Source organism: Galleria mellonella, unplaced genomic scaffold (genome assembly GCF_026898425.1).
Source record: "Galleria mellonella isolate WM207_F2 unplaced genomic scaffold, CSIRO_AGI_GalMel_v1 utg266, whole genome shotgun sequence".
NCBI lineage: Eukaryota > Metazoa > Arthropoda > Insecta > Lepidoptera > Pyralidae > Galleria > Galleria mellonella.
The window spans coordinates 3,528,962-3,555,534 of NW_026442061.1; the positions used below are offsets into that span (position 1 = coordinate 3,528,962).

The window sequence follows — 26,573 nt, forward strand, 5'->3', positions numbered from 1 at the left end:
TAGTTTGGCGTACATTTATTATTTGGCATGGTAGAATTTTAGAACTACTAGTGTACCCGTGACTTTGTCCGTGTGACTGGTATATGTTGATAGACTGAGATAAAAAATAGTCTAAGTCCTTCTCTGATTTGTTGAGCCATTAATCCTTTTTTGCACGATTGTTTTTTATTGGTGATATAAATTCATGTTCAAAATTAAAGGAAAAATGGTTAAAAAATCAAACTAGACAGCCATGTTTTTTTTTCTGCAATGGACATTAAAAAGGTATCCAGACACGATCAACTTAAAGTGAACTTGTTCTTTTATATAATCTTTGGGCATTCAGTGTTATGATGGAAATTTCCACCATTATGCAAAGAAGGGTTAAGGTACCAAGAGTATTTTTTTGGTGGATGAAAATGGAATGGTAACCCCGCCTGCGCTAACGGGATACGCTGGCGGAGCACCAGTGAAGGGTGATCGATAAGAATGAAAACAGACCAGTTAGCCCATCATGATGAATTCATCAGGAATTAATCATGATATTTTCTAGGGGGAACCGCGAGGAGGTCGACCTGGTTGGGTATATTGCTAGCAATGGGATTCTCAGTTTCCATTACTAACAATCCCTTTCCCCCCAGGTACCAAGAGTTAACAAATTGATTCATTCTCACATTTGTTTATTAAAATTACTCACTTTGTAGAAATTTGTTTTTTATCTGCGACCTCATCCAGGTGATAGGAATAAAAAGTAACCTATGTTCTTCTCCACCCCATATTGTATGTTAAAATTCAATTTCGAGACGAAAAACATAAAAAGCTATGATTTTATAAAGTGATACAATAACGATTGTGAACTTTAATGTCACGTGGAAATAAAGTTCAAATAACTTTGTATTATTTGTTGTAATGAGAAATTTATTACTATAATTTTACCACAGTTGTAATTATTCAAAATTGACTGTAGGCATTTTGTTGGTAGTTTATGTGGGTAGTTGCGAGTTTTGTCGATAGCTATATTTCGTCGGAAACTTAAATTAACTTACAAAGTTTCGCGTGCTGATCATGTTGTAACTCAGACCTTTTTGGATCACTGATAAACATATAGTGTGTTTCGATGGAACTTAACGAAAAGTTAACGAATTTTGTTGAAATTATTAAAGGAACAATCTTTAAATGAAATTAGTTACGGATCGAGATATTCAAACATTTAATCAGTTTTTTTAATTTTGATTACACATTTAGATTTGTATTATTATTTATACGCCGTGTGGTCCCGGCATAGAATGGGCCACCTCTTCCTTTCCCTTGGGTTTTGTTAGAAGCGACCAATTGATCTTAATAGTCGAGGTATAGGCAGCAACGTCCTTCTTAAAACATCACCAATCCCTAACTGAGGTTGCCAATATGTTAAGTATAACAAGTATTTTTCTATCATCGTACGGCTCGCCATCGACAGGGAGTTCACCCTCATACCTTACAGCCTAAATGGTCACGTATAACGCGGTTTCAGAGATGTTTTTTCCCACGAACACTCAGATTATGGAATGAGCACCCTGCCGAGGTTTTCCCAAGAGACTACAGCATGGGGTTCTTCAAAAGGGGGGTAAAGAGGTTTCTTCAGGGTCGGCAACACGCGCGTAATACCTCTGGCATTGCAGGCGTTCATAGGCTACGGTAACCGCTCACCATCAAGTGGGCCGTATGCTGGTTTGCCACCTCAGTGGTATAAAAAAAAAGTGTTTGCAAAATTCTCAACTTGGGGAGACCTATGTTCAGCAGTGGATAGTTTACAATGATGACATAATGACTACTATTGGATATCAGCAAATTGTCTTATAGTCAGGTCAGTGACACGTTTTTTTTTATTTTCATTTAATACTATTGAAATAGATACTTAAATACCTATATTTTTATGGATAATAAACACCGTAATATATTCCTGTGTATCCTCGCCATTACAAATATAGGCGGTAGTACAAATGTTTTATTATACATCTTTCTTGCTCAAGTTCGATAAGTAAGCACAGGAAGCATCCCCGCTCGCCGCATAACAATAACGGTATATTATTCAAGGAACTAAGGCAGCGAGCTATAAAATATAGCCGCCAGCAACTCGGATCGTTTCGATTTACTTCGATAGATTGGTTCCCCTTTACTAAAACTAGGCGGCGGAAAAAATTGTGTTCACTTTGACTTTATACGGTTACTGTGTAAAATAGGATGCTAGATATAGCTTAGAATTAGCGGTTTACGAATCCGAAAGATTTTGCTATTCGAATAATTAGTAATTACTAATTTTATTATTCGTCTACTAAATTAGTAATGTACTAATTTACGTGTTCGAATGATTTTACGAATAGACACACTAGTACAAATATTTTATTATACATCTTTCTTGCTCAAGTTGGATAAGTAACTACAGGAAGCATCCACGCTCACCGCATAACAATAATACCGTTATTGTTATTCTAATAATAATAATTAATATAGCCTCGAGCAACTCGGATCGTTTCGATTTACTCCGATTGATTGGTTCCCCTTTACTAAAATTAGACGGCAGAAAAAATTGTGTTCACTTTGACTTTATAGGGTTACTTTGTAAAATAGGATGCTAGATATAGCTTAGAATTAGCGGTGTGCGAATCCGAATGATTTTGTTATTCGAATAATTAGTAATTACTAATTTTATTATTCATTTATTAAATTAGTAATATACTAATTTACGTATTCGAATTATTTTACTAATTAATAATTCGATCTAAACGACTAATAATGAGAAAAAACTCCATTCTCTTTATCCACTACCTTAACCAGAAGTGAATTATTGTCCTATACCCATGGTATTGCTTATGTCTATAGGTGACGGTTACCATTTTCCATCAGGTGGGCCGTCAGCTTTTTTGCCAAACTAAATTGCAAATGAAAAATTTAGTATCAATATTTTTAGTAGTTCATTTAATGAAAAGCCTTTTAAAAGAAACACGGAATCAAACTCGTATTCTTTTAAACAGCCTTCGGAATTACAACGTACGCTCAAAGGGACATCACCCGCAACTTGGCAAGTAGTGTCTCCGCAAATAAATTAGATTGCGAAGCCAGCGGCGACTGTTGCAAACTTGGTGCCTCTGTTTCGTTTTGTACGTAAAGTGGGGACGCGCCCCTATTAAATTTTTCTATTTCACAGATGTTCTTTCTCTAATTTTTAGAGCAAATGGTATTAAACACGGCCAAGTTCTGTAAATTTTACTCTGTGAATTTGTACGTTTCATAGTTTGTTATTTAAGAGTCGGCATTGCTGTTATATTCGATATTAATGAAAATGGAAAATGAATCTATGTAGCCATCTAGAAGCATCAACGCAATAAAATTAGTGTTCATAACATTTGTACAGCTATTTATACAAAATATTATTGAAATTGTATTATAATTAAAAATAAAATACTTGTAGTAAATTCAGTTACAATAAAATCATTTCAATTGTAAATTTTCCATTAATGCTGACACGCGCTTGTGGCTTAGTGGTCTGGACATAGTTTTGCTTTCAGACGGACTATCCTTTCAAAAGTTCTCTGCGACAGCTGTCAAAGTTAAATTTGCCAGTTGTCAGCCTTGTTTAATTAGTATTAGTATTCAGGACACGTATCGCTTACACTGCTTTTCCACCAATATGAATGTAGAGTGTTTATACTAAAATATATTTCCTATTATTATTGCGCTGTCTAGAACTACAGGTCTAATATTAATAAATGGCCATAGCTAAGGCTGAGATGAGAGGCATTGAATGGCTTTACCCTACCTTAAAATAAAAGGCTCCAAGAAAATTAGACATTCGCTTTTACAAAGTCACTTAATTATGACTTTTGCCCTACCAAAAAGTTTTTTTGCCTTTCCTTAAACTTGGGTCAAGCTCCGGTCCTGTATCGATGTTAATCCAATGTATTGCAAATGACAATTTAATACTGCACTCATGAAACAACAATTAGGAATTAGGTTAGAACTGGAATCGGTTTGCAATAGTTTGTTCAGGCAAGTTTCAGTAATGTACATCTATCAGAACAATTTTTTTTACAACACAGGAGGCAAACGAGCATGGGACTCACCTGATGGTAAGTGACGACCGCCGCCCATGGTCACCCACTCCACCTACGGCATTGCAGGTGTGCTGCCGGCCTTTTAAAAAGGAATATGCTTTTTTCTTGAAGGTTATGGTTGTCGTATCGGTTCGGAAATACTACTGCTGGAAGTTGATTCCAAAGAGTGGTCGTGCGTGGAAGAAAGGTATCATTCACCGCTAGAGTTGCATTCGAGCGTAAACACTTCAATTTCAATGTCAATTTATTGGAATTTATTTCAAGAGTACTTTGTTTCTTAAAGAATAACAACTGCTTCAGTCGCATAATAAACGAAAGGAAATATGTATTACATAATTTTTCTATAAATCTGTCTTTTTTATTTTTTTATAAATGTGTCAAAAGATTGCTTATAGCGATAAGGCCGCCTTTTGTATTTATTTATTTGTTATAAGTTACAATAACAGTTTGCAAACAGAATCGTTCAAGTCAGAATCTTAGACGATATAGATAGAATGTCTCCATACAAATGCTTCGAGAAAATCGACTCAACTTTTTCATACAATTTTGCGTGATAAATAGTTATGAGTGTTCCCTTTATATCTATATTTATTTTGTATCTTATAAGTAAATACTCATTTTATTTATTAAATAATTAAATATAGATACGTGAAGTTACATTATATGCGTAAATGTATAGAACACTCATAAAAAAACGAGTCAGCTAATTTGACAATTAATTAACAAAAAGTTGATCGGTTTTTTTTATTATTTTATTTATTTATTTATTTATAGATAACTGGGATCCATTCTTGTTAGTAAGTGTACTTAAAAACTATGTTAATACATAATTACTAATAATGATCTAGTCCTCTCGGAGAGCATTTTCACAAGAGGACTATCCAATTTATTAACAAACATGTTCAGGATACTGTTGCTACTCCCGCGTATTCGACTTAAAAACGAAGCTGTCTTTTTTCGCCAGACTGCGTCAAAACTATCTGTGCGAGCGAGACTCTATGCTCTATCTATATTATTCTATATAATCTAAGATCAGAATCTAGTATCGGTATAATACTCATATATAGTAGTCATAAAACGTAAACTAGATTCGATTTTAGAAATAATAAAAAAATGTTATTCCGAATATAGATATAAAAACGGAGACACAATTTTGACCTCCGTTATAGCATGTCATAACAGAGACCCCACCGGTCGGGCCTTGATGCCATATTTTGAAACGTTTTCGTCAATTTGCGCAAGGCATGATCGCGTTACACGAGCCCCGCCGAACGTAGCCGTAAGTGAGTTGGGACCGTCCTAATTTGAATAAAGACGTTTGATTTCCTGAGGCGGTCTTGAATCTCGCACAAATTATGTTTATGCGATGCGTTCTTTACAATCTTATTGGGACACTGTTTTATTTCTGTTTATAGGTGCAGTTGTTTATGGTTCTTTCCGTTTTGTTTATGCCAACAATATCTGTTTTCTGTCTGTCGCAGGTGTCTATTTTGAAAATCAGATACAGTTGTGAATTGTCAACCGACCTTCATATGGTGTTTCGGTTAGAATGGTGGGATATGGCAGTAAATTTACCGGGTACAGAGAAATAACACCTGAGTTCTCAGGAATGGCAACGCATGGGAGGTATCATGGACGAAACAGTATACTCTGTTATGTCCATGGTACTGCTCATGTCTAAAGACGACGGTAACCACTTTCCATCAGATGGGCCGTCAGCTTGTTTGCCATTCTAAGTTGCATAAAAATAAATACATATTAAAAAAAATGTACAAGTCTTAATCGCAGTGTTCTATCTTGACTGAGGCGCTGTTAAAAGAGTATAAATAACTTTATGGCTTTTTTACTACACAATACAAGTTCCGCTCGGTTTGAGAGTAACCAACTAAAAAAAAATTATACGTGGATAAAATGTCCGTCGTCCACGCAGGCCTATATAGCTGTATAGTTATTTCCGTTGCGCAGGTGGTCGGATAACGATTTTCTTTTGTTTCACTTTGATACAACGTAACGGAACGCGTCACCGATTCGGATCTCATAAAAAAATGGACAATGGTCACGCGACCTGGCTGTTTGCTCTAGCTTTTCTACGTATTTACGTTTTACAGCTCTCAATTGTTCTATTATTTATTTGGTCCATGAATACAGGTGGATGGGGATTGCTCCGTCGAGTATTGGCAAAAAATTGTTAAGAAATAAATTTTGTTGCAAAGACTTTCTGTGACTTAATTCATATGGTAGTCCCATAAAAATTTTGACACGGAAGTCGAAATAAATAACAAAATCGACTGAATAATTTGTTGGATTTCTAAAAAAAATACTAACTTTAACCGTGATAGAGAGAGAGAGAGAGAGAGATAGACTAGTTATGTTGATTTTAACCCTTCTTTGCATAATGGTGGAAATTTCCATCATAACATTGAATGTCCAAAGATTATATAAGAGAACAAGTTCACTTTAAGTCGATCGTGTCTGGATAACTTTTTAATATCTATTGCAGAAAACAAAACCATAGCTGTAAAATTTATTTTTTTTAACAATTTTTCCTTTAATTTTGAACATTCCTTTTTAAAAGGCCGGCAGCACACCTGTAATGCCGTAGGTGTTGTGGGTGATCATGGGCGGCGGTAGTCACTTACCATCAGGTGAGCCGCACGCCCGTTTGCCCCCTGTGTTGTAAAAAAAATTAATTATATCACCTTAATTTATTTCACCAATAAAAAAAATCATGCAAAAAAGGGTTAAAAACTAAACTACTGAATAAACTAATAAAATTTTTGTGAGACCAATCTGAGAGTATGTCCTTTTAAGAATTTTTCAAATCGATTTGCAAATAATGAAGTGGCAATGGGCTGGTCACATAACTCGAAGAACCGACAAGCGATGGGGAAGAAAGGTTTTTCTGTGGCGACCACGTACGGGTAAACGCAGTGTAGGACGACCCCCCACAAGATGGAGTGACGACCTGAACGTTGCAGGGTGTCAGTGGATGCAGGTGGCTCAGGACCGTTCTTTATGGCAGTCTATGGGGGAAGCATATGGCTATATTACCAGCAGTGGACGGATGATGGCTGAAATGATGATGAAGTTGATGAATCATAAAAAAGTATGGAGCAGGCCTATTTTAACAGTAGACAGTTAACGGTGAGTATGATGGGTGAAAATGGTATGGTAACCCCGCCTGCGCTAACGGGATACGCTGGCGGAGCACCAGTGAAGGGTGATAGATGAGAATAAAAACAGGCCAGTTAGCCCATCATGATGAATTCATCGGGAATTAACCATGATAGTTTCCAGGGGGGACCGCGTGGAGGTCGACCTGGTTGGGTATATTGCTAGCAATGGGATTCCCAGTCTCCATTACTAATAATCCCTTTCCCCCCCAAAACGACTGGGCTATAATGAACTAAATTCTAAGTTAAGTTAGTAAAGGCAAGTATTACATTATCTGTGGTAAGGACTTCCAAGTTACAGGACAGTGGTCGCGTGCGTTTCGCTAACTAATGTTGTCTTGAGATGTCATAACATAATTTGTTATGTTTAACTTGAGTGAAACTTGTGCCTACACATTACTTATCTAGATTTTACCCAATGTCAATTTTTGTTAACTACATGGTGGCTTTTTTTTTATTTTATTTATTTATAAAAGACACACCAACAATATGCTCACAACAATTAAGCAGACAATGTACAATGATATAAGTAAGTAAAAAGTGAAAAACTACTATTCAAAAATGCTTAAATCTAAGATTACTTGAACAAAAACATCTCACTCCTCACTACCAAGCTTAAGGCCATATGCACATCAATTAAAGGTGTATACAGCTCTCACAGATAAGCGTCAATGTGTACTAAGTAACAATTATATTAGAGAAGACCCAAAAACCAATTTTAATTAGCTTACCGTTTATATTTATGAATGGATGAATGAAAACTTTATTGTTATATATATATATATATATATATATATATATATATATATATATATATATATATATATATATATATATATATATATATATATATATATATATATATATATATATATATATCTGACCGGGCATCCCGCGGACAGTATCTACTAATTTAAGTTTACGCATCCCGCGATTTCGACGCGCTCGCATTTTTTATGTTTATTGACGTTGTTATTCCGCGATTTTTGTTTTGGTACATTGATATTGTTTCTCAGAATCTCGCTAGATGTGCGAAAATAAAGCGAAAAAAAAATATTCGCTCAGAGGGCTAATTAGTAAGTTGTCTGTAAGAGATCGCCCTAGCGATAAGACCGCCTTTTGTACCTTTATGTGTATATTTCAATCTATATTTATATTATTGTGTTTTACTTGAATTATTCACTTGTCATTGTAGGGGGGAAAGGAATTGTTAGTAATGGAGACTGAGAATCCCATTGCTAGCAATATACCCAACCAGGTCGACCTCCTCGCGGTTCTCCCTGGAAACTATCATGGTTAATTCCTAATGAATTCATCATAATGGGCTAACTGGCCTGTTTTCATTCTCATCTGTCACCCTTCACTGGTGCTTCGCCAGCGTATCCCGTTAGCGTAGGCGGGGTTACCATACCATTTTCACCCATCAAAAAAAAACTTGTCATTGTATATTTTTGTTTATGGTGCAATAAATAAATAAATTATTATACCTGTAAGCTTCGCTCAATAAAATTAAATCAACTCTTCCGTTCAGTCTATATATTCTTATTTTGTCTACCATCGCACTTATAAGGAGGTACAAACGAAGGCAGTAGGTCGGGCCAGTAGGTTGTCGACGTCACAACTCAATTATTTCAATAACGCTGGTGATACGTTCCTATAGCAATATATTATATAAGGAATTGAGGGCAAATTTCCCGCGTCAGTGTCGTGTTGCCATGTACGGTATTGGGAATACCTACCCCTTACAACTCATGATGTAATTAACCTATTTAAAGGGAAGACGTATCTTAATTGGTGTGTATTTTCAACCGACTTAAAAAAGAAGATGGTTCTGCGTTCGGTTGTATTTTTTTCTTATCAGCAGTTATGTGCCCACTGTTGACCATAAGCTTCCCCCATAGAATGCCATAAGGAACAGTCCTACGCCACCTGCATACAATGACTCCCTGCAATGCACCTGAGGTCCTCACTCCATCTAGTGAGAGGTCGTCTTATATTGTGTTTTTATGTTTGTTCTCTCTTAACTCCGCCAGTTGTAAACATGTTGATTGGAAAAATTCTACTTTTAGATAGGTAGATATTAGATGAAAATAATAATTACATGTCCATTATTCCACATTTTACCATATCGGCATGCACAATATAAATATATAGGTAATAATAACTTATATAACAATAAAAACAATGGCAATAATAATAATAATAAAATGTAAAAATTTCAATAAAAGTAACTAAATTACATGTCTAATATTTATCATTGTAGTAGTCATGCAACGTATAGTAACATTTGGCTGTCAAATATTCTTTTGCTTTTTTCTTAAATACATTTAAATTGTCTATTTCCTTTTATTATATTATATTTAAGTCGGTTGTTAATAGTGATTTTCCTCAAACTCTGCACTGTACTACTGTATTCTCTTTCAGCCAAGTTGAAAATTCTTTCTCATTGTATGTACAACGATTCAATTAGACAAAGTGCGTTTTAATGTATACTTTTGTGCCCTAGTTGTATTTAGATTTGAATAGGAAATTTCTATAGGCTATTATGTTTATTTCCATTGAATTTGTATTTTGTACATGTTTATATTTTGTTGACGGACTGTTAATTACTTAAATTAAAAAAAGCATTGTCTTTACAATGTAAATATAAATTGTATCAAATACGAGTAAGAATATATAGATACCGAAATAATGTATGAAAATACAAGTGAATTCAGAACCTCTCTTTTGAAGTCGGTCGAAAATAGTGACTTTCCTCAAACTCTGTACTGTATTCTCTTTCAGCCAAGTTGAAAATTCTTTCTCATTGTATGTACAACGATTCAATTAGATAAAGTGCGTTTTAATGTACACATTTGTGTCCTAATACAATGTAATACAACTGTATTTAGATTGGAGTAGAAAATTTCTATAGGCTATTATGTTTATTTCCATTGAATTTATATTTTGTACATGTTTATATTTTGTTGATGGACTACTAATTATTTAAATAAAAAAAAAATTGTCTTTACAAAATAAATGTAAATTGTATATTAAATATAGATACCGAATTGAGGATATCCGTAAAAAAGTCAAAGTGACCGTCTGTTCGACAACATTAATAAATACTCCGGTTGGTGCCGTAATCGACTTTAATAGATTTATCAGTTTTAGTTTTATTTTAAATATCTATTAATATATCTATATTAATACATATTTAAAGTAGTAGCTGTGTTTAACCGTGAAGCAGTTGTGTTTGCATGGCTGTGTTTCGGTTTAAAGGGTGGGATATGGCGTGAATTTACTGGGTACAGAGGAATAACGCCTGTGTCCTCAGGAATGGCAACGCATGGGGGGTATCATGGGCGAAACAGTATACTCTGTTATGTCCATGGTACTTCTCATGTCTATAGGCGACGGTTACCACTTTCCATCAGGTGGGCCGTCAGCTTGTTTGCCATTCTAAGTTGCATAAAAAAAATATTATAATAAGATTTATAGAGCAATAAGACAGTCTTGTAGTAGTAAAGTATAGTGTCACACAGAGGGCGTCTCAACCGAATTAATATATTTGCAGGGTAGTATGGTGACCGTTGCGCTGTAATACTTTACACAGCCTACCCACTACGTTTATGCCGGTCCACCATTGTCTAGGCATGTATTAGTGTTAACACCGTCATACCCCGAAGGATAATCAAGTTGAAATGGCAATAGGCAGGTCACAATGCTTGAAGATCCGACAACCGATGGGGAAGAATGGTTCTTGAATGGTCCCCGAACGGGCAAACGCAGGGTAGGACGACCTTCACTCACTAGATGGAAGAATTACCTCAAACTCGTTGCAGAAAGTCTGTGGACGCGGGTGGCTCAGAACAGTTGTTTATAGCAATCTATGGGAGACGTATGTTTAGCAGTGGACAGATAATGGCTGCGAATGATGCTAATGAAAAAGTATACCAATGACACGTTACAAAATCTAGAAAATATGCTGGCGAAGTACCATGTGTGTCAGCTATGTTATAATATCGTCAATTCTGAATCAATTTAAATAATTTACTTTGCAATCAATAGGGTTTACTGCCGTGTTGGTCGCGTAATTATATATTTTGCGATGTTTGAAGCTGTCGTTTTCCTGCAAAAATACAGCTCGTTGAGAAACAAAATTTACTTGTAGGCACTTGTAGGCGTAAATTTAAATATTTGATAATAAATATTTTAAATGCAAAAGTCAGTATGTTGCCTCTTAACGGCTTCACGAATCACTTATGAAATTTGGTATACACTACTATATGGGATGGAGAAAAATATATTTTGTCCCGGTCAATAAATATATCATGCGATAGAAGTCGCGGGTAGAAGCTAGACTTATGTATACGAAACATAGTTTAATAACCACTGGCATAGGACAATTTAAAAAGTCTAGAAATTATAGCGACGAAGTCCAATCGTGCGTGTCTTTAAATCGTAAAAACGGTGTCGACTCAAGTAGATCGATAGCGCCAGCACGTCAAGGGACGCCAAGAATTTGTTTTGGACTATGTCTACATTATCTGCATATTGCCAGCGTTATTTAAACATCAAAATGGCTCAGTAAAACGAGTATTCTTAGAAAGTTAATACAGAAATAGCTCTCGTGCCTTCGCGTTGAAAATTTATTAATTTCCAAAAATACAAAAAGATATTTTCATACTACGGGGAATGGCAATCAAATTGATGGACTACCTGATGGAAAGTAACAGACGCGTGTAGATATAAATATCACAGATTATAAATCGCTTCGAGTACATCAGTACTGTATATACCAAAGGCCTTGATACCTTTCGACATTTTGGAGGACTAAGATGGCATTCATATCTTTGGCCTCATATTTCTAATAACTTTTTCACCCCAAATTTAATACGCTGGATAATAATTATATATATATATATATATATATATATATATATATATATATATATATATATATAATTATTATCCAGCGTATATAATAAGTTTACTATTGTAATCTTTTGGAGGAAACAATAAAGAGTATCTATCTATCTATTTCTTCTGGACTGAACCTGTTTGCTAACCCGAACTGTAGGGGATAACAAAATTTGACAAATAATAAAATTAGTTCGTTCTTTATTATTGTGTTTCCTTACAAGTCTATACAGTTTCGATCTCAATGTATGCTTATTTGAATTGCATTCACTCGGGCACCTGCTATTTAGGTACCTGAAGGTAAACAGCTTCAGCTTAGCGTTCTGTAGCGTGCGCCGTGGGGCTATTTGCAAACGTCCACAAAACACTAATGTTGACGTTTGGTAAATATTCGGTGACCCTGTGGCCAAGGTTAAGAAACTGCAAACTGAAAGTTTGAATCTAAATAAAATTTATGGAATAACATGGAATAAAATTTTGGACTAAAATTACAATGTGTAAAATGAACGCGTTCTGGAATGAGATCTAATAACAGTGAGAACATTTTGTTTCTCATGCAATGTAATGTCTGTATGACCGAAATTGTATGATTTTTCCGGTATTTATCTGTTTAACTATACTCCTGTTATTACAGGTTACAGATGATATTATAGGTTTTTTTTTTATACAACTTAGAATGGCAAACAAGCTGACGGCCCACCTGATGGAAAGTGGTAACCGTCGCCTGTAGACATGAGCAGTACCATGGACATAACAGAGTATACTGTTTCGCCCATGATACCCCCCATGCGTTGCTATTCCTGAGGATTCCTCTGTACCCAGTAAATTCACACCGTATCCCACCCTTCATACCGAAACACAGACATGCAAACACAACTGCTTCACGGTAGAAACACGAATGGGACAGAGGTATCCAAGCAATCGACTTTTGTACAAAGTCTCCCTCTGGTACCTTAGGTAGGTACCTTATTGGGCTCATTATAATAAAAGAATATTTCATTAAGAGAATATTCGGCTCGTTGGCGAGCGGACGCTTCGATCGGCACACTTTGTTCATATAAATTATCATGATGAGCTCAATAAGAATTTTACGAGGACCGTCCCAGTTCTGTTGCGCTGAATATCATTACAGCTCCACGGATCCGGGGATATAGCGCGACATCTGTCGGGTTGTTGTGAAACACTACTAGATTTTATTTTCTGCCATTGCAAAGGAATTTTATTCTGTTTGCTTGATTATTGTTTTGTTAAATCCGTTACCTTTACTGTCCCACCGATTATTAATATTTGGTGAATATCTACAGCAGTGATTCTCAACCACTGTGCCGCGGCACTTTTGTGTGCCGCCAAATTTTAAAAGTGTGCCGCCAAATTTTGTAAATAATTAAAATTTTTGTCATAAACTATTTATGCAGTGTGTTGTAATAAGAAATGATTTTTTTCTTTTTCTTTGTGTGCCGCCAAATTTTGAAATCGTTAAATATGTGCCGCAACAAAAAAAGGGTTGAGAATCACTGATCTACAGTGTCTATCTTATAGTCTTATAGGTCCTGTAATAGCCAAAAGCAAATCGTCTGCGTTGATAACTCTTTCAGAATTAAGTTGTAAGTGGAGGATACATTTTTTTGCCAACTTAATTCTGAATCCTCCACTTTTCTGTAATACTGTGCCCATGATGATCATGATGATGATCATGACGGATACCGATAGTTTTAGGATTTTTTTGGATTAAATCACTCCATACATGACTTAATCCAAAAAATCCAAGATATAGCTACTGTGTAGCTATGTGGTTCCAGCATAGAATAGGCCACCTCTTCCTTTCCCGTGGGTGTCGTAAGAGGCGACTAAGGGAACTTAATGGTCTAGGAATGGGCAACAGCGTCCCTCTTAAAATATCACTAAAATCCAACTACGGTTGCCAATCCGCTTACCAAGCGTCGCAACTACTAGCAAACCCCCTTATGGGCGAAGCGTATATCCAACAGTGATCAGTTAACGGCTGGCATTTTGATGATAATATATTTACTGTATCACCATATCGTTTTATATGTTATACCGAAATAAATTCCTCGTAAAATAATCCTATTTACATAAAATGAAAATCGTCTGTCGCTCGCAATTATTCCGTGCGGTTTGACATCAATATATCGAATCCCTTTAGCCCTGCAAGGGTACGACGAGATATGCCCTAAGATTATCGGCTAATGTTGGTGAAATGGGACGGTTGGTTTGGTTCGTACAGTCGTTCTTATTATAGTTTCATTCATTAGTTTACTCGTCCCTATTTATAGGGTTGTGTATTAGCTCTTAAAGAATAATAATAATTGGGATTCCGAGGCGGCTCACTCCCGGGAAAGATGCAGAAAGCGGTGCTCTTAGATTCTGCCCGCATTGTACGCCGGTTTCTCTCCCTGGGGCCCTGAACCCGGGCCGACTGTGCTTCTGCCGGGGGTTAGTTTGCCATTTCCTCTCTTTAAGAGGGGAGTTGTGAATTTTTCTATAATAATAATATCTACCTACTATAAAAGGCCACAATCTTAAATACCTGCTATATTACGTGTAAATTTCTCATCTCGTCTACCATTACATCGTCCTTCTTTGAAACCTCTTTCACACTTGGTTAAAGCTCGTATGGGAAAGTAAACCTTCTGCCATACGACGAATTCTATTAATCATCCTCAATCCATCAATCCACTGATTTTTATTAGCTGCCAGTCGTAGCTAAAGGGACTTAGGGTTACATTTTGGTTGTCCTCCCATCTTCGCACTTTACGTCCTCGATTCCTGAAGCCATTTCTCGGATACCAGACTGTTACATGTTTGCTGTTGTCAAAGAGTATTTATTATGTGTGAGATCAAAACCTTCAGAATTCTTTTAAAAGAGTATTCTGCCATTAAATTGAACATTTTTCCCAGAAGAAACATGAAAAGCTGATTACTTACTTACTAGTCCAACCCCGGCTTAGTAAGTCAGTCCCCTAGTAAGTCAATTAGTAAATTATGAAATTAATGTTAAACAAAGTAAACTTTTACATTCCCATTTTTATTTTTTTCACCCGCGTCCAAATTACTTGCTCATTTAAGGAAAAGTCTAACAAATAATTTTTATTCGTAGAGAAAAACGGAGGAAATTAAAGATTGAATTATTATTTCGCAATCACGCTGGGCTCTAGCGTAAATAATGGATAAATCTGTAATAAAATATTGTAATAATGAATTTTACTGCGGTGTTTTTTTTTTTCCGCTTTGAATAATAAAAAAGCAAAAAGTTTAATCGAATCGAATCTTGCGGGTTAAATGTTCGGCTTTGTTTTACGAAGCGGTATGTCTGCCCACATAACACCTACACGTTGCTGAAACCTTAGATTATTTTTTATTAAAATATGATATTTTTCGTTTAGTGAATATATAAATATATGCTTATTTAGATATATTTTTTAACCGACTCCGAAAAAAAGAGGTTCTCAATTCGGTCGAATTATCTTTTATATCTGTTACCTTATAACTGCATTAGTTGCTTTTTTTTTATTTGAATCGATATCCTCAAAGATTGGTCCCATAAAAATTTTACTAAAATCGGTTGAGTAGTTTGGTTTTTAAATTAAAATAACAATTTTTGGCTTCAATTTAAGTAGAGGTTTTTTGTGGTGTAAATCGTATTACAGGCTACTACTCGTGTAAGGGTGAGGTTATGGTATGAAGAATTTTTAGACTACCTTCATTATAATACAAAGGCTTCTAACATAGCTTGACGTGAAAAATCCTAATTATATGTGTTTTTAAATTTATTTGTATGTTTTTATTTTATAAATAATATACTTAATTTATTATTATTTGTTTCAGATCGTACACCGCCAGAAAAAAACATTTTATAATTACAAAATGAACACGCTCAACTTATGGTGAGTTGTTTCTCCATGTACCTACCTTATTTGGTTTAAGTGTTTCCTTAACAGCTTAGGATGGGGGGAAAGGGATTGTTAGTAATGGAGACTGAGAATCCCATTGCTAGCAATATACCCAACCAGGTCGACCTCCACGCGGTTCTCCCTCAAAACTATCATGCTTAATTCCTGATGAATTCATCATGATGGACTAACTGCCCTGTTTTCATTCTCACCGATCACCCTTCACTGGTGCTCCGCCAGCGTATTCCGTTAGCGCAGGCGGGGTTACCATTCCATTTTCACCCATCAAAAAAACAAAAGCTTAGGAAATGTTGTAAATACATAGGTACTAATGTAATATAAGTTTTGCCTAAATGACTTAGGCATAACAACAGAATTGTTGTATAAATTAAAGAAGTGAAACGTGTCGCAACATGTGTGTGTGAATAACGGTCAGAGAATGTTGATTAATTAACACTCACAGCGTCAGCTGAGCCGGTTCCTTTTGCCTAGTACGGGACACTTCTTGTATAATTTATTTTGTATATTTTATATGGTGATTGTGTGTTTACTAGCAATAAATGTTTTCTATTATATTCTATTCTAATTTGGAAGATGATAGAAACTGTACTAATAACAGTCATTCCTCAAATCATGGTAAAAACAAACAAAAAAATAAGTACCATCCAATGTAATACAATCTCCTTTTTGAAGTTTAAAAGAGGTCTTTACTTAACACTGTCCGTTTTCTGTTTTAACTCTCGATTGAGTGGATCAAAGGAAATGGCTCGGGTAACGAATTTTCGTAGGTGTTTCCGAATTTCACAAACGCGACATCAAATAGAACACTTCAAACGATCCCAAAGATTCGCCAGGACTCTTAAATATGCCAAGCGTCACCTAATAATGTTTATTTTGAAAATACAGTAATAAATTATTTATAATTATATATAAGCGTCTTCGAAATGTGTACGTTTTATTATTTCTTTATTATTCATTTATTTATACTGAACATGTTAAAATTTATGGGTGGAGGAGGGGCAGCGTCTCTCTAAAAACATCTCTAAAAGCTTACCTGCGGTTGCCAACCCGCCTGCCAAACCTGGCAACTACTAGCAAAACTCCTTTTATGTTCAGCAGTGGACAGTTAGCGGCTGAAATAATAATGTTAAAAATTAATAAATCTATAAAGAAAATTATATTTATATTATAAAGCCTTATAGATATTTAACTTAATAGTGAAAACTGTCGTAAATTTTTTAAAATGAAAATTATTAATTGTATATATATATATATATATATATATATATGTATATATATATATATATATACGTTTGTATGTGTATATATATATATATATATATATACACTGAACCTGAATTACCATTCCACGCCACCTACTCTAACGGCATACACTGGCAGGGCACCAGTGAGGGATGATAGGTGAGAATAAAAAGGGAGGTCAGTTAGCCCATCGTGATGAATACACCTTGAATTCAGCACGATGGTTTCCAGGGGAGACTACGAGGATGTCGACTTGACAGGATGTATTACTTATAATCCCTTCCTACCCGCAGAATTACTATTACAATACACTTATAAGAATGTAAATATAATGAAAACTACGACTCTACGACAGCTGTAGGTTATTTTTAGCCTAGCCGGGAGAAGTGGCGAGTAAGGGGGGGGGGGCGAGAGAGATTAACAATAAGTACTCGCTCATTCATTATTTGCCAGCATTTCATGGTACAGGACGCTCAATGGAATTGTATGACGATATAAATAGAGAAAAGCTTTTGTGAACCTCTCTAGTCAAAGTTGCTTATTTATAAACTCTTCCCAATTATAGCTGGAGTGGGTCAAAGAGATATTTTTCTATTAAAAATATGTTATGAATATTTATTTATAGTATGAAAGTGGCTATGAAGCTTACAGGCAGATGGCTTGGTATTTTTTTAATTACATTAATCGTTTTAAAAAAAATATCAATATAACTATCTGTGTACCATTTAATTAACCTAATTGATGGTAAATGCCGTGTGTGCCCCGGCATAGAATGGGCCACCCCTTCCTTTTCCGTGGGTCTCGTAAGAAGCGACTGAGAGAAGGCGAAGGATGAGCAGCAGCGTTCCTCTTAAAATATCTCTAAAAGCCTAACTGCGGTTGCCAATTCGCCTGATAAGCGTGGCAACTACTGGCAAAACTCTCCTCATGGGGGAAGGCTTATGTCCAGCGGTGGACAGTTAACGACTGAAATAATAACATGATGGTAATGAAAGTGACGATGTTGGCATGTGGTTGTGAGGTGAATATATATTTTGTACTAGCGGCCCGTCCCGATGTCGCACGGGTGGACATTTTTATATTTTAAAAAGTGGCTATTAAGGCTGCACACGCGACAAAAGCTTAAAAATGAAGTAACTTCTCCCGTTTTCCCAACATTTCCCTTCACTGCTCTGCTTCCTATTAATCGTAGCGTGATGAAAATTATACTATAACCTGCCCAGGAGTATAAAGAATAATTGTACCAAGTTTCGTTAAAATCCGTCGAGTAGTTTTTGTTTCTATAACGAACATACCAACAAACAGACAAAAATTTTACTGATTGCATTTTTTGCATGAGTCACTAATCACCCCCTGATAGTTATTTTGGAAATATATTTCATGTACAGAATTGACCTCTCTACAGATTTATTTATAGACGTCACAATTTAGAATATTTTTAAATTATTTGTTTTTGAAAAATGACAGCTAATTCCAGCGTTGTCACACTTCAGTAAGCTTTGGTTTCACCGCTCTTAATACATAGAGTGAATAGAATATTCAAGGCGAGACTCGTAAGTTTCTCCAAGTAGGTCGACTAGTTCTAAACCCACAAACTTTCCACACATTCGAACCGTAATACTCGGGCTTAGTCCGCGAAGTTACAGAAAAATGGCCACCCGTCCGCCCGTGTTAGCACAGAGCTTTTTTTTAATGGATGATAATGGAATGGTAACCCCACCCGCGCTATCGGTATACACCGGCAAGGCACTAGTGAAGGATGATAGGTGAGGATGAAGTATGTTAGGTCAGTTAGCCCATCGTGACGAATTCAACAAGAATTGCTCACGATGGTTTCCAGGGGGAACCGCGAGGAGGTCAACCTGGTTGGGTATATTGCTAGCAATAGGATTCTCAGTTTCCATTACTAACAATCCATCCCCCCCCCCCCCCCTCCCCCGTCCGACCGTGTTAGCACAGGGCTGTCAATCGGAACAAATTAAGTATAATGGTCTTCGGAACGAATTAAGTCAGCCGTAGTTGACTTAATTTAAATTAATGAATAATTTGTATCGCTATAAATGTTTTAGGATTCTATACGTTGAAACATAAAAGCGGAACTCTGTTGTCGAATTCGAGATTCTTGGAGTTTTACGTTAAATATCCCTTTCAGACCCAAGATTTTTTTTCTTTCATATTAAATATATTTTCGTGTTTTGGAGCCAAGCCATCTTGCCGGCACGCACGAGACTACTGCACCACCTAACCGCTAAAATGATTTCTTATTGGCTGGTTTAGAATCTCACTATCATGTTATTTCAGCTTCGTGCGTCAAAATGAATTGCGCGCGGTTTTAGAATTTTTTAAAGTTACAACTCACGCCCGTATCGTTCAGATCTGAAAGGGATATGCTATTTAGATTATCCTATTAGATATGTAGGTATGTATTATCTACACTAATAATATAAAGAGGAAAGATTTGTATTTTTGTATGTATGTATGTTTGTAATGAATAAACTCAAAAACTACTTTGCCTATTGCAAAAATTCTTTCACCATTAGAAAGCTAAATTCACCCTGAGTAACATAGGCTATGTTTATTGCTAGAAAAGATTAGGGATCCTTACTATAATTTTAGTAATGTAATTCAAGGTGTAAAAAATGCTATATCTTTCGTCGCGTGCGCTGAAAAAACTATTGGTGATAGAACAAAAGTATGTTCTACAATATTGAAGAAAATATCAATAACTACAAAAAACTTCGCGATACTATATCTATTATTCGCGATACTGTATGTATTATCATTATGTCACAACAACTACTTTTTAAAATGTTGTAAAAATGTCCACCCGTGCGAAGCCGAGACGGACCGCTAATGGTTTATAAGAGACGGGAATTAACATGATCTATACTGCGATAATAGCTTTGTCTCGCGACTTTGTCCGCTTGACCGGGATATATCGATTTACCGGGTTAAACAGTAGTCTATCTCCTTCTTCATCGAAAATACTATTTGAATATCAAATTTCATGACAATTCGTTAAATAATTAAAGCGCTAAGAGGCAACAAACAAATAAACTGAATTTTACATTCGATAAAACCAACTGTATACCGTGGCATCGCTCACATTAATTAGTGTATAAAGTATTAATTAGTATATCTAATATATAAAATTCTCGTGTCACGGTGTTTGTTACTAAACTCCTCCGAAACGGCTTTACCGATGTTCATGAAATTTTGTGTGCATATTGGGTAGGTCTGAGAATCGACCAACATCTATTTTTCATACTCGTCAATGATAAGGGTGACCCACCCCAAATTTTTTTTTAATTTTTTTGACAATTTCTTTTTATTTTTATTTTATTATAATTTAGCATTGAAAAATACATACAACTTAAAATTTTCATCGTTTTACGATCAATCCCTGTATTTTAATCGCGATTTTTATATTTCGCAATAAGTGGTAAAACAACGTTTACGGGGTCAGCTAGTAAGTATATTAAATTGTATTTAAATCCGCTCAGCAGTTTATGTCTAAAAGAATAACAAACAACCTTCCTTGCGTTAAAAACTTTCACGCTTAAAATATGAGTATTTTTTTTTAATGGATGATAATGAAATGGTGATCCCACCTGTGCTGTCGGTATATGTTGGTGAGGCACCAGTGAGGGGTGATAAGTGAGAATGAAAAGGCAGGTCAGTTAGCCCATCGTGATGAATACATTTAGAATTCAGCGCTATAGTTTCCAGGGGCGACCATGTGGAGGTCGAGGCATCGACATTGCTAGCAATGGGACTGATAGTTCCCCCCCCCCCCAAATATAAGTATTAGATATCCTTACTAATGTTATAAATGTGAAAGTGAGTTTGTTTGTTTGTCATCCCTTAGCTCCTTAATAGATGAACCAATAGCTATGAAATTTGTTATTCCTGTACTATGTTGGATAGAGAAAGACATAGGCTTACTTTACTGTCCCGGTCAATGAACTGAAAAGTTATACCCAAGTAACTAGATATGTTTATCAATTGACTCCATTTCCCAACAGTACTGGAGAGTACGTAGTTTCTTTTATTTGCAAAGTTTAAGCGGTTTACGACCCGCGACAATGTTACAAATAGCGCTACGCCTAGATAGCGCCACTTGTCTCAAGTCTCCACTCATTTGCATACCAAACAGATGGGGTAAATACCCCAGTGTCCCCCCCCACCCCTCCCCAAAATTGTCTGGAATTATTTGGCCTTCTCTGTACTACGATTGTATGTATATTATAATGCCTAGGGTTTGTGTGGTTTTCTTACTTCTGAAATTACATTATTGTGTTAGAGGGGCGGGGGGGTCGGAAGGGGGAGGGGGGGAGTAGCATGCTCACAAATGTATGCCACTTCCACTTCCTCGGGCAATATTAGTCACTTTACTTCTTTTCCGGATATCCTCATTTTGAATTCTATCACGTAAGTACTTGGCAACACAGAGCTCTCGTCTTTGCGAAGCGAAAACTTCGAAAGAAATTAAGCAAGTTGTACTCGTGTATATTACACTAGTTGTATTTTGTGGTTTCACACGCGTAAATTATTACATAAAGTATCCTATATTCTAATTTAGAATATAACCTATCCGTGTACCAAATTTCATTCAAATCTATCCAGTAGTTTTTGTGTGAAAGAGTAACAAATATCCATGCATACATTGTTATAAATTTTCGCATTTATTATATTAAAAGGAATACCTCTGTTTCAAGTCTTCGTCCTTATAACTTAATACACGATATTTTATACACTACCATCTTTTGGTTTTTTTCTTTTACAACACAGGGAGCAGACGAGCATGCTGCACACCTGATGGTAAGTGACTACCGCCGCCCATGATCACTCACAACACTAAAGGCATTGCAGGTGTGCTGCTGGTCTTTCAAAAAGGAATGTGCTTTTTTCTAGAAGGTTACGTTGTCGTATCGGTTTGGAAATACTGCTGCTGGAAATGGATTCCAAAGAGTGGTTGTGCATGGAAGAAATTGCCTTGAAAAACGCACAGTGGAAGACCGCCACTCGTCCAGATGGTTGGGATGAAACTTTAGTTTATGACGGATTGTATGGTGGTGAAAATCAGCAGCAGGTATCAATCTGAATATCAATCTAAAATCTCTAACTCATTCAGGAGTTTTTGCTCGAAAGGATAACAAACATGCATTCATTACATACATCCTGACAAATTTGCTGCTGCCCATCCCTCGATCATTAAGTACTCTCAATCACCTATTAAAACACCCACGGAAAAGAAAGGGATGGCCCATTCTATGCCTGGACCACATGGGTAAATAAACAGTACTCGCATAATATGACGACAATATATGAAACACAAAAAAAAACGTAATTTATTTAACCAGCTACGTCTCCGCATAAAATTAGCCCACGTGTCCCAAATAAAAACAAAAGTAATATCAAGTGAGGTACGGCGCCGGTCAGCAATATTTCACAGGTCGATCGCGCTCATAACGGGTCGCCCTCCGAGCCCCGGCTCCGTCCTGTGTCAAATTTGACGCAAAATGCCCGGAATACCAAATCGCCGCTGCCCGTATTTTCGATTGAAACCACACGAGCATGTTGGTAATACGATATGGGTTGATTGGCTTGAGTTGGAATAATGTATACTTTATAATAAATTCATATGAATAGGTGTATATGTGTATATATAACTCCTTTATTCATCAGCTAGTGGCCCGTCCCGGCTTCGCACGGGTGGACATTTTTACAACATTTTAAAAAGTGATAATTGTGACATAACGATAATAGTTGAACATATAGTATCGAGAAGTTTTTTGTAGTTATTGATATTTTCTTCAATATCGTAGAACATACTTTTGTTCTATCACCAATAGTTCCCGCAGCGCACGCGACCAAAGATATTTTATAGCATTTTTTTACACCTCGAATTACATTACTAAAGTTTTAGTAAGGATCCCTATTTTTTTCTAGCAATAAATATAGCCTATGTGACTCAGGGTAAATGTAACTTTCTAATGGTGAAAGAATTTTTGAAATCGGCAAATTAGTTTTTGAGTTTATTCATTACAAACATAAATACATACAAAAATACAAATCTTTCCTCTTTATAATATTAGTGTAGAAAAATCAAACCTCTCATTAATCTGTTTTAGCTATTGAACTGTTTTCTCTCTTCCTTTTAAATTAAATTTCCAATTTGAGTTAAATTAAATTTCCAAGTGAGAAAACTGTGTAATAAAAATAATATTGTATATTTAATGGGCTATCTGTCGAAGTTTTTCCAACATAATGTTTAAACAGAGACTGGGGTACTTCGAAAAAAGGAATAAAGAGGCTCCTTCAGGATTGACAACACGTTCATAATGTCCCTGGTATTGCACGCATTCATGCATTACGGTAACCGCTTACCATCAAGTGGACTGTATACTTGTTTGTCACGTCAATGGTATACAATTTTTTTTTATAAGTTATGCAATTAATATTGGACACCAGCAAACTGTCTTATGGTCGAGTCAGTTCTTCTTCTTTCTGCTATTTTCCCATATCTGCTTAGGATCGACGTAACATGTTTTTATTTTTCCATTTATCTCTATTTGTAGTCATTTCATTAGCACTCCCTTTCTGACCGTGTCAGCTTCCTCTGCACTTATAACCGTTCACATTCATACGTTATATCTTACTATATTCTTTGATAGATACATAGATAAACTTTTTATTTGAGCCATTTATGACACACGTAAATTTACAAATGAACATACAATTAAATTATTAACACTTTTTAAAATATACAACAAAAGGTAAAAATATGGTTTCGCCATGTTGTGTGACACAAATAGGCTACAGCTCAGTGATGGTTTTGCTTAAAAGCAAAGCACTGATTTTCAGCTGCAGCCTGAAAAGTTTTTCTTTTTCTGCACATCACATTCTATACATAATTAGGTCAATTATCAGTATTTTTTTTTTAATTCAGTCTTATCAAAGCAAACCGTAGTCAACTGTGCTATAGTAGTCAATTTTACAGTACAAAACACAACCGCCATCTATAGGGACTACGTGATAACAATAGAAGACAGGCAATAACAATTTTTGCCACAATCTTGCGAGTCGTTTTCAATATAGCAAAAGCAATGAGGTGTCAATATAACCCCATTCGCAAGGACCTCGCCGCTTACAAAAGGCGAACTTATTCAGATCTCGTAATAGTGTTGCCTAGTGGTGTGCCCAACCATTTTTACAGTTCGAGTTTTTTTTTTTTACGTTGAAAAAGAATCGAGTTCTCACTCGAGTGTGAGGATTCGTACAAGTACTCAGTTATGGTATGGGTAGGTATTCGAGTACTTTATCAGACTCGAGTAACTCTTCGATCACTTGCTAGTTATACTTGTTGCTGAATTTCACTGCAATATGATAAATTAAAATTTCAACCCGACTATTATCCAAATGCTGAATGGCGATCTATCGTGCGTTTTTCGAGACAGTTTCTTTCACGCGCAAACACAATTTGGAATTAATTTCCAGCAGTAGTATTTCCGAATTGATACAACATCGTAACCTTCAAGAAAACACTATATTCTTTTTTCAAAGGCTGGCAGATCCTTCAGTGTTGCGGGTGCTAGTGAGCGGCGGTAGTCACTTACCATCAGGTGTGACACATGACACACACATTTTTATTGTTAAAAGTTAAGTACATATTATATTTTAATAACTACCGGTTTAACACTAAGGTTCTCTGATGGTCCCGAAACTAGTCGAACTTTCTCGAACAAATTACACGTAAGGTAAACCGGTAGTTATTGCATTAATATACATGCTCATTTGCTCTTTGTGTTTTAAAAAGTTAATAAATAAATTGTCAGTTATTAAATAATTATTCCTTTGATTAAGAGTTTGTTTAACCCAATTTTAATATTCTTTGATCATTAAAAGTACTCGTAACCAGCGACCTGTGTTTAAATAGATTGATGAATGTGGAAGAAACGAAAGAGGTTTGTTTGAATCGAAGCATTTGGCGTTCCATTGTTTCTGCCTACCCTAATGGGAGACAGGCTTGATGTATATGGGTGATTATCACCAAGTGCGATTTCTTTTTATTTTCGATTAACTCTTTTGGTTTCATAGCTTCAACAGCTAAAACATTTTAGGTGATTTTTGTCTTAATATTGGTGAACTTATTTGGTTTCGACTTTGCACAAAAGTAAATGTTCCCATAAAGCATTTGATAAAATACATCTTTCTGTATTTTAAAGGTATCAGCTTTTCTTGGGATTCGAAATTTAAAGCACAGTTGTAAGGGTTCATCGAAATTGGACAGGATTTGTACTTGTAGAAAATCATGTATGAATAATTTCGTTTTGAATTTAAGAAAAAAATATAGAAACGATCCATCAAAAACAAAAAAGACTAGTGTTACAATTCCGCAAATACGACCGAACCTATACGATATCCGAAAACTTCAAGAAAATAGCATATTACTTTTTAAAAGGCCCGCAACACACTTGCAATGCCTCTGGTGTTGCGGGTGATCATGAGCGGCGGTAGTCACTGCCAGGTAAGCTGCTTGCTTGTTTGCCCCCTGCGTTATAAACAAAACACTCGAAACCAATATTCGAATATCGTGTATCCGAATGCTATATATTGAGTACTCGAGTACATATTATATATTTTAAGTTCGAGTTAGCTTTACCCAGCACGTCACTAACATTGCCACCTGTAGTACCTCAAAAGCTGATTTCTATATTTTATTATCTGCTTACCTTCAGGGAAACCCTTAGATATATTTTTGTCACGTTCGCAACTCTGTCTATTTTTAGCTGTTTTATAACTTTTAGTTTAACTATAACTGTTTATAATAGGGTGATTATTATTATTTTTTTATACAACTTAGAATGGCAAACAAGCTGACGGCCCACCTGATGGAAAGTGGTAACCGTTGCCTATAGACATGAGCAGTACCATGGACATAACAGAAAATACTGTTTCGCCCATGATACCCCCCATGCATTGCCATTTCTGAGGACTCAGGTGTTATCATGTAATGGGACAGAGGTACCCAAGCAATCGACTTTGGTACAAAGTCTCCCTCTGGTAAAATTAGTTTACAGAACGTTTAAATTTAAAATTACTGTAATCAAAACAGGTACACGTACTATTTATTTATTTAAAATACTCATATATAGCCAGTATACTTTGACACATTACCGATAAAAGCTGATATAACACTGATACTTACGGGACAAACGCACAGGTTATAAAATGATCTCTCTGTTGAG

The 26,573-nt window shown here is 35.8% G+C and overlaps 1 protein-coding gene across 4 annotated transcripts in view; it reads left to right on the top strand.

The window, feature by feature from the left end:
• LOC113516252 (stress-activated protein kinase JNK) overlaps nucleotides 1-26,573 on the top strand; it is a 169,882-nt gene that overhangs the window by 110,357 nt on the left and 32,952 nt on the right. For all 4 annotated transcript variants that reach the window (XM_052895237.1, XM_052895235.1, XM_052895236.1 and 1 more), the window contains one exon: nucleotides 15,995-16,053. The gene's annotated coding sequence lies outside the window, so the exon portion shown is untranslated. The remainder of the gene's footprint in view (nucleotides 1-15,994; nucleotides 16,054-26,573) is intronic.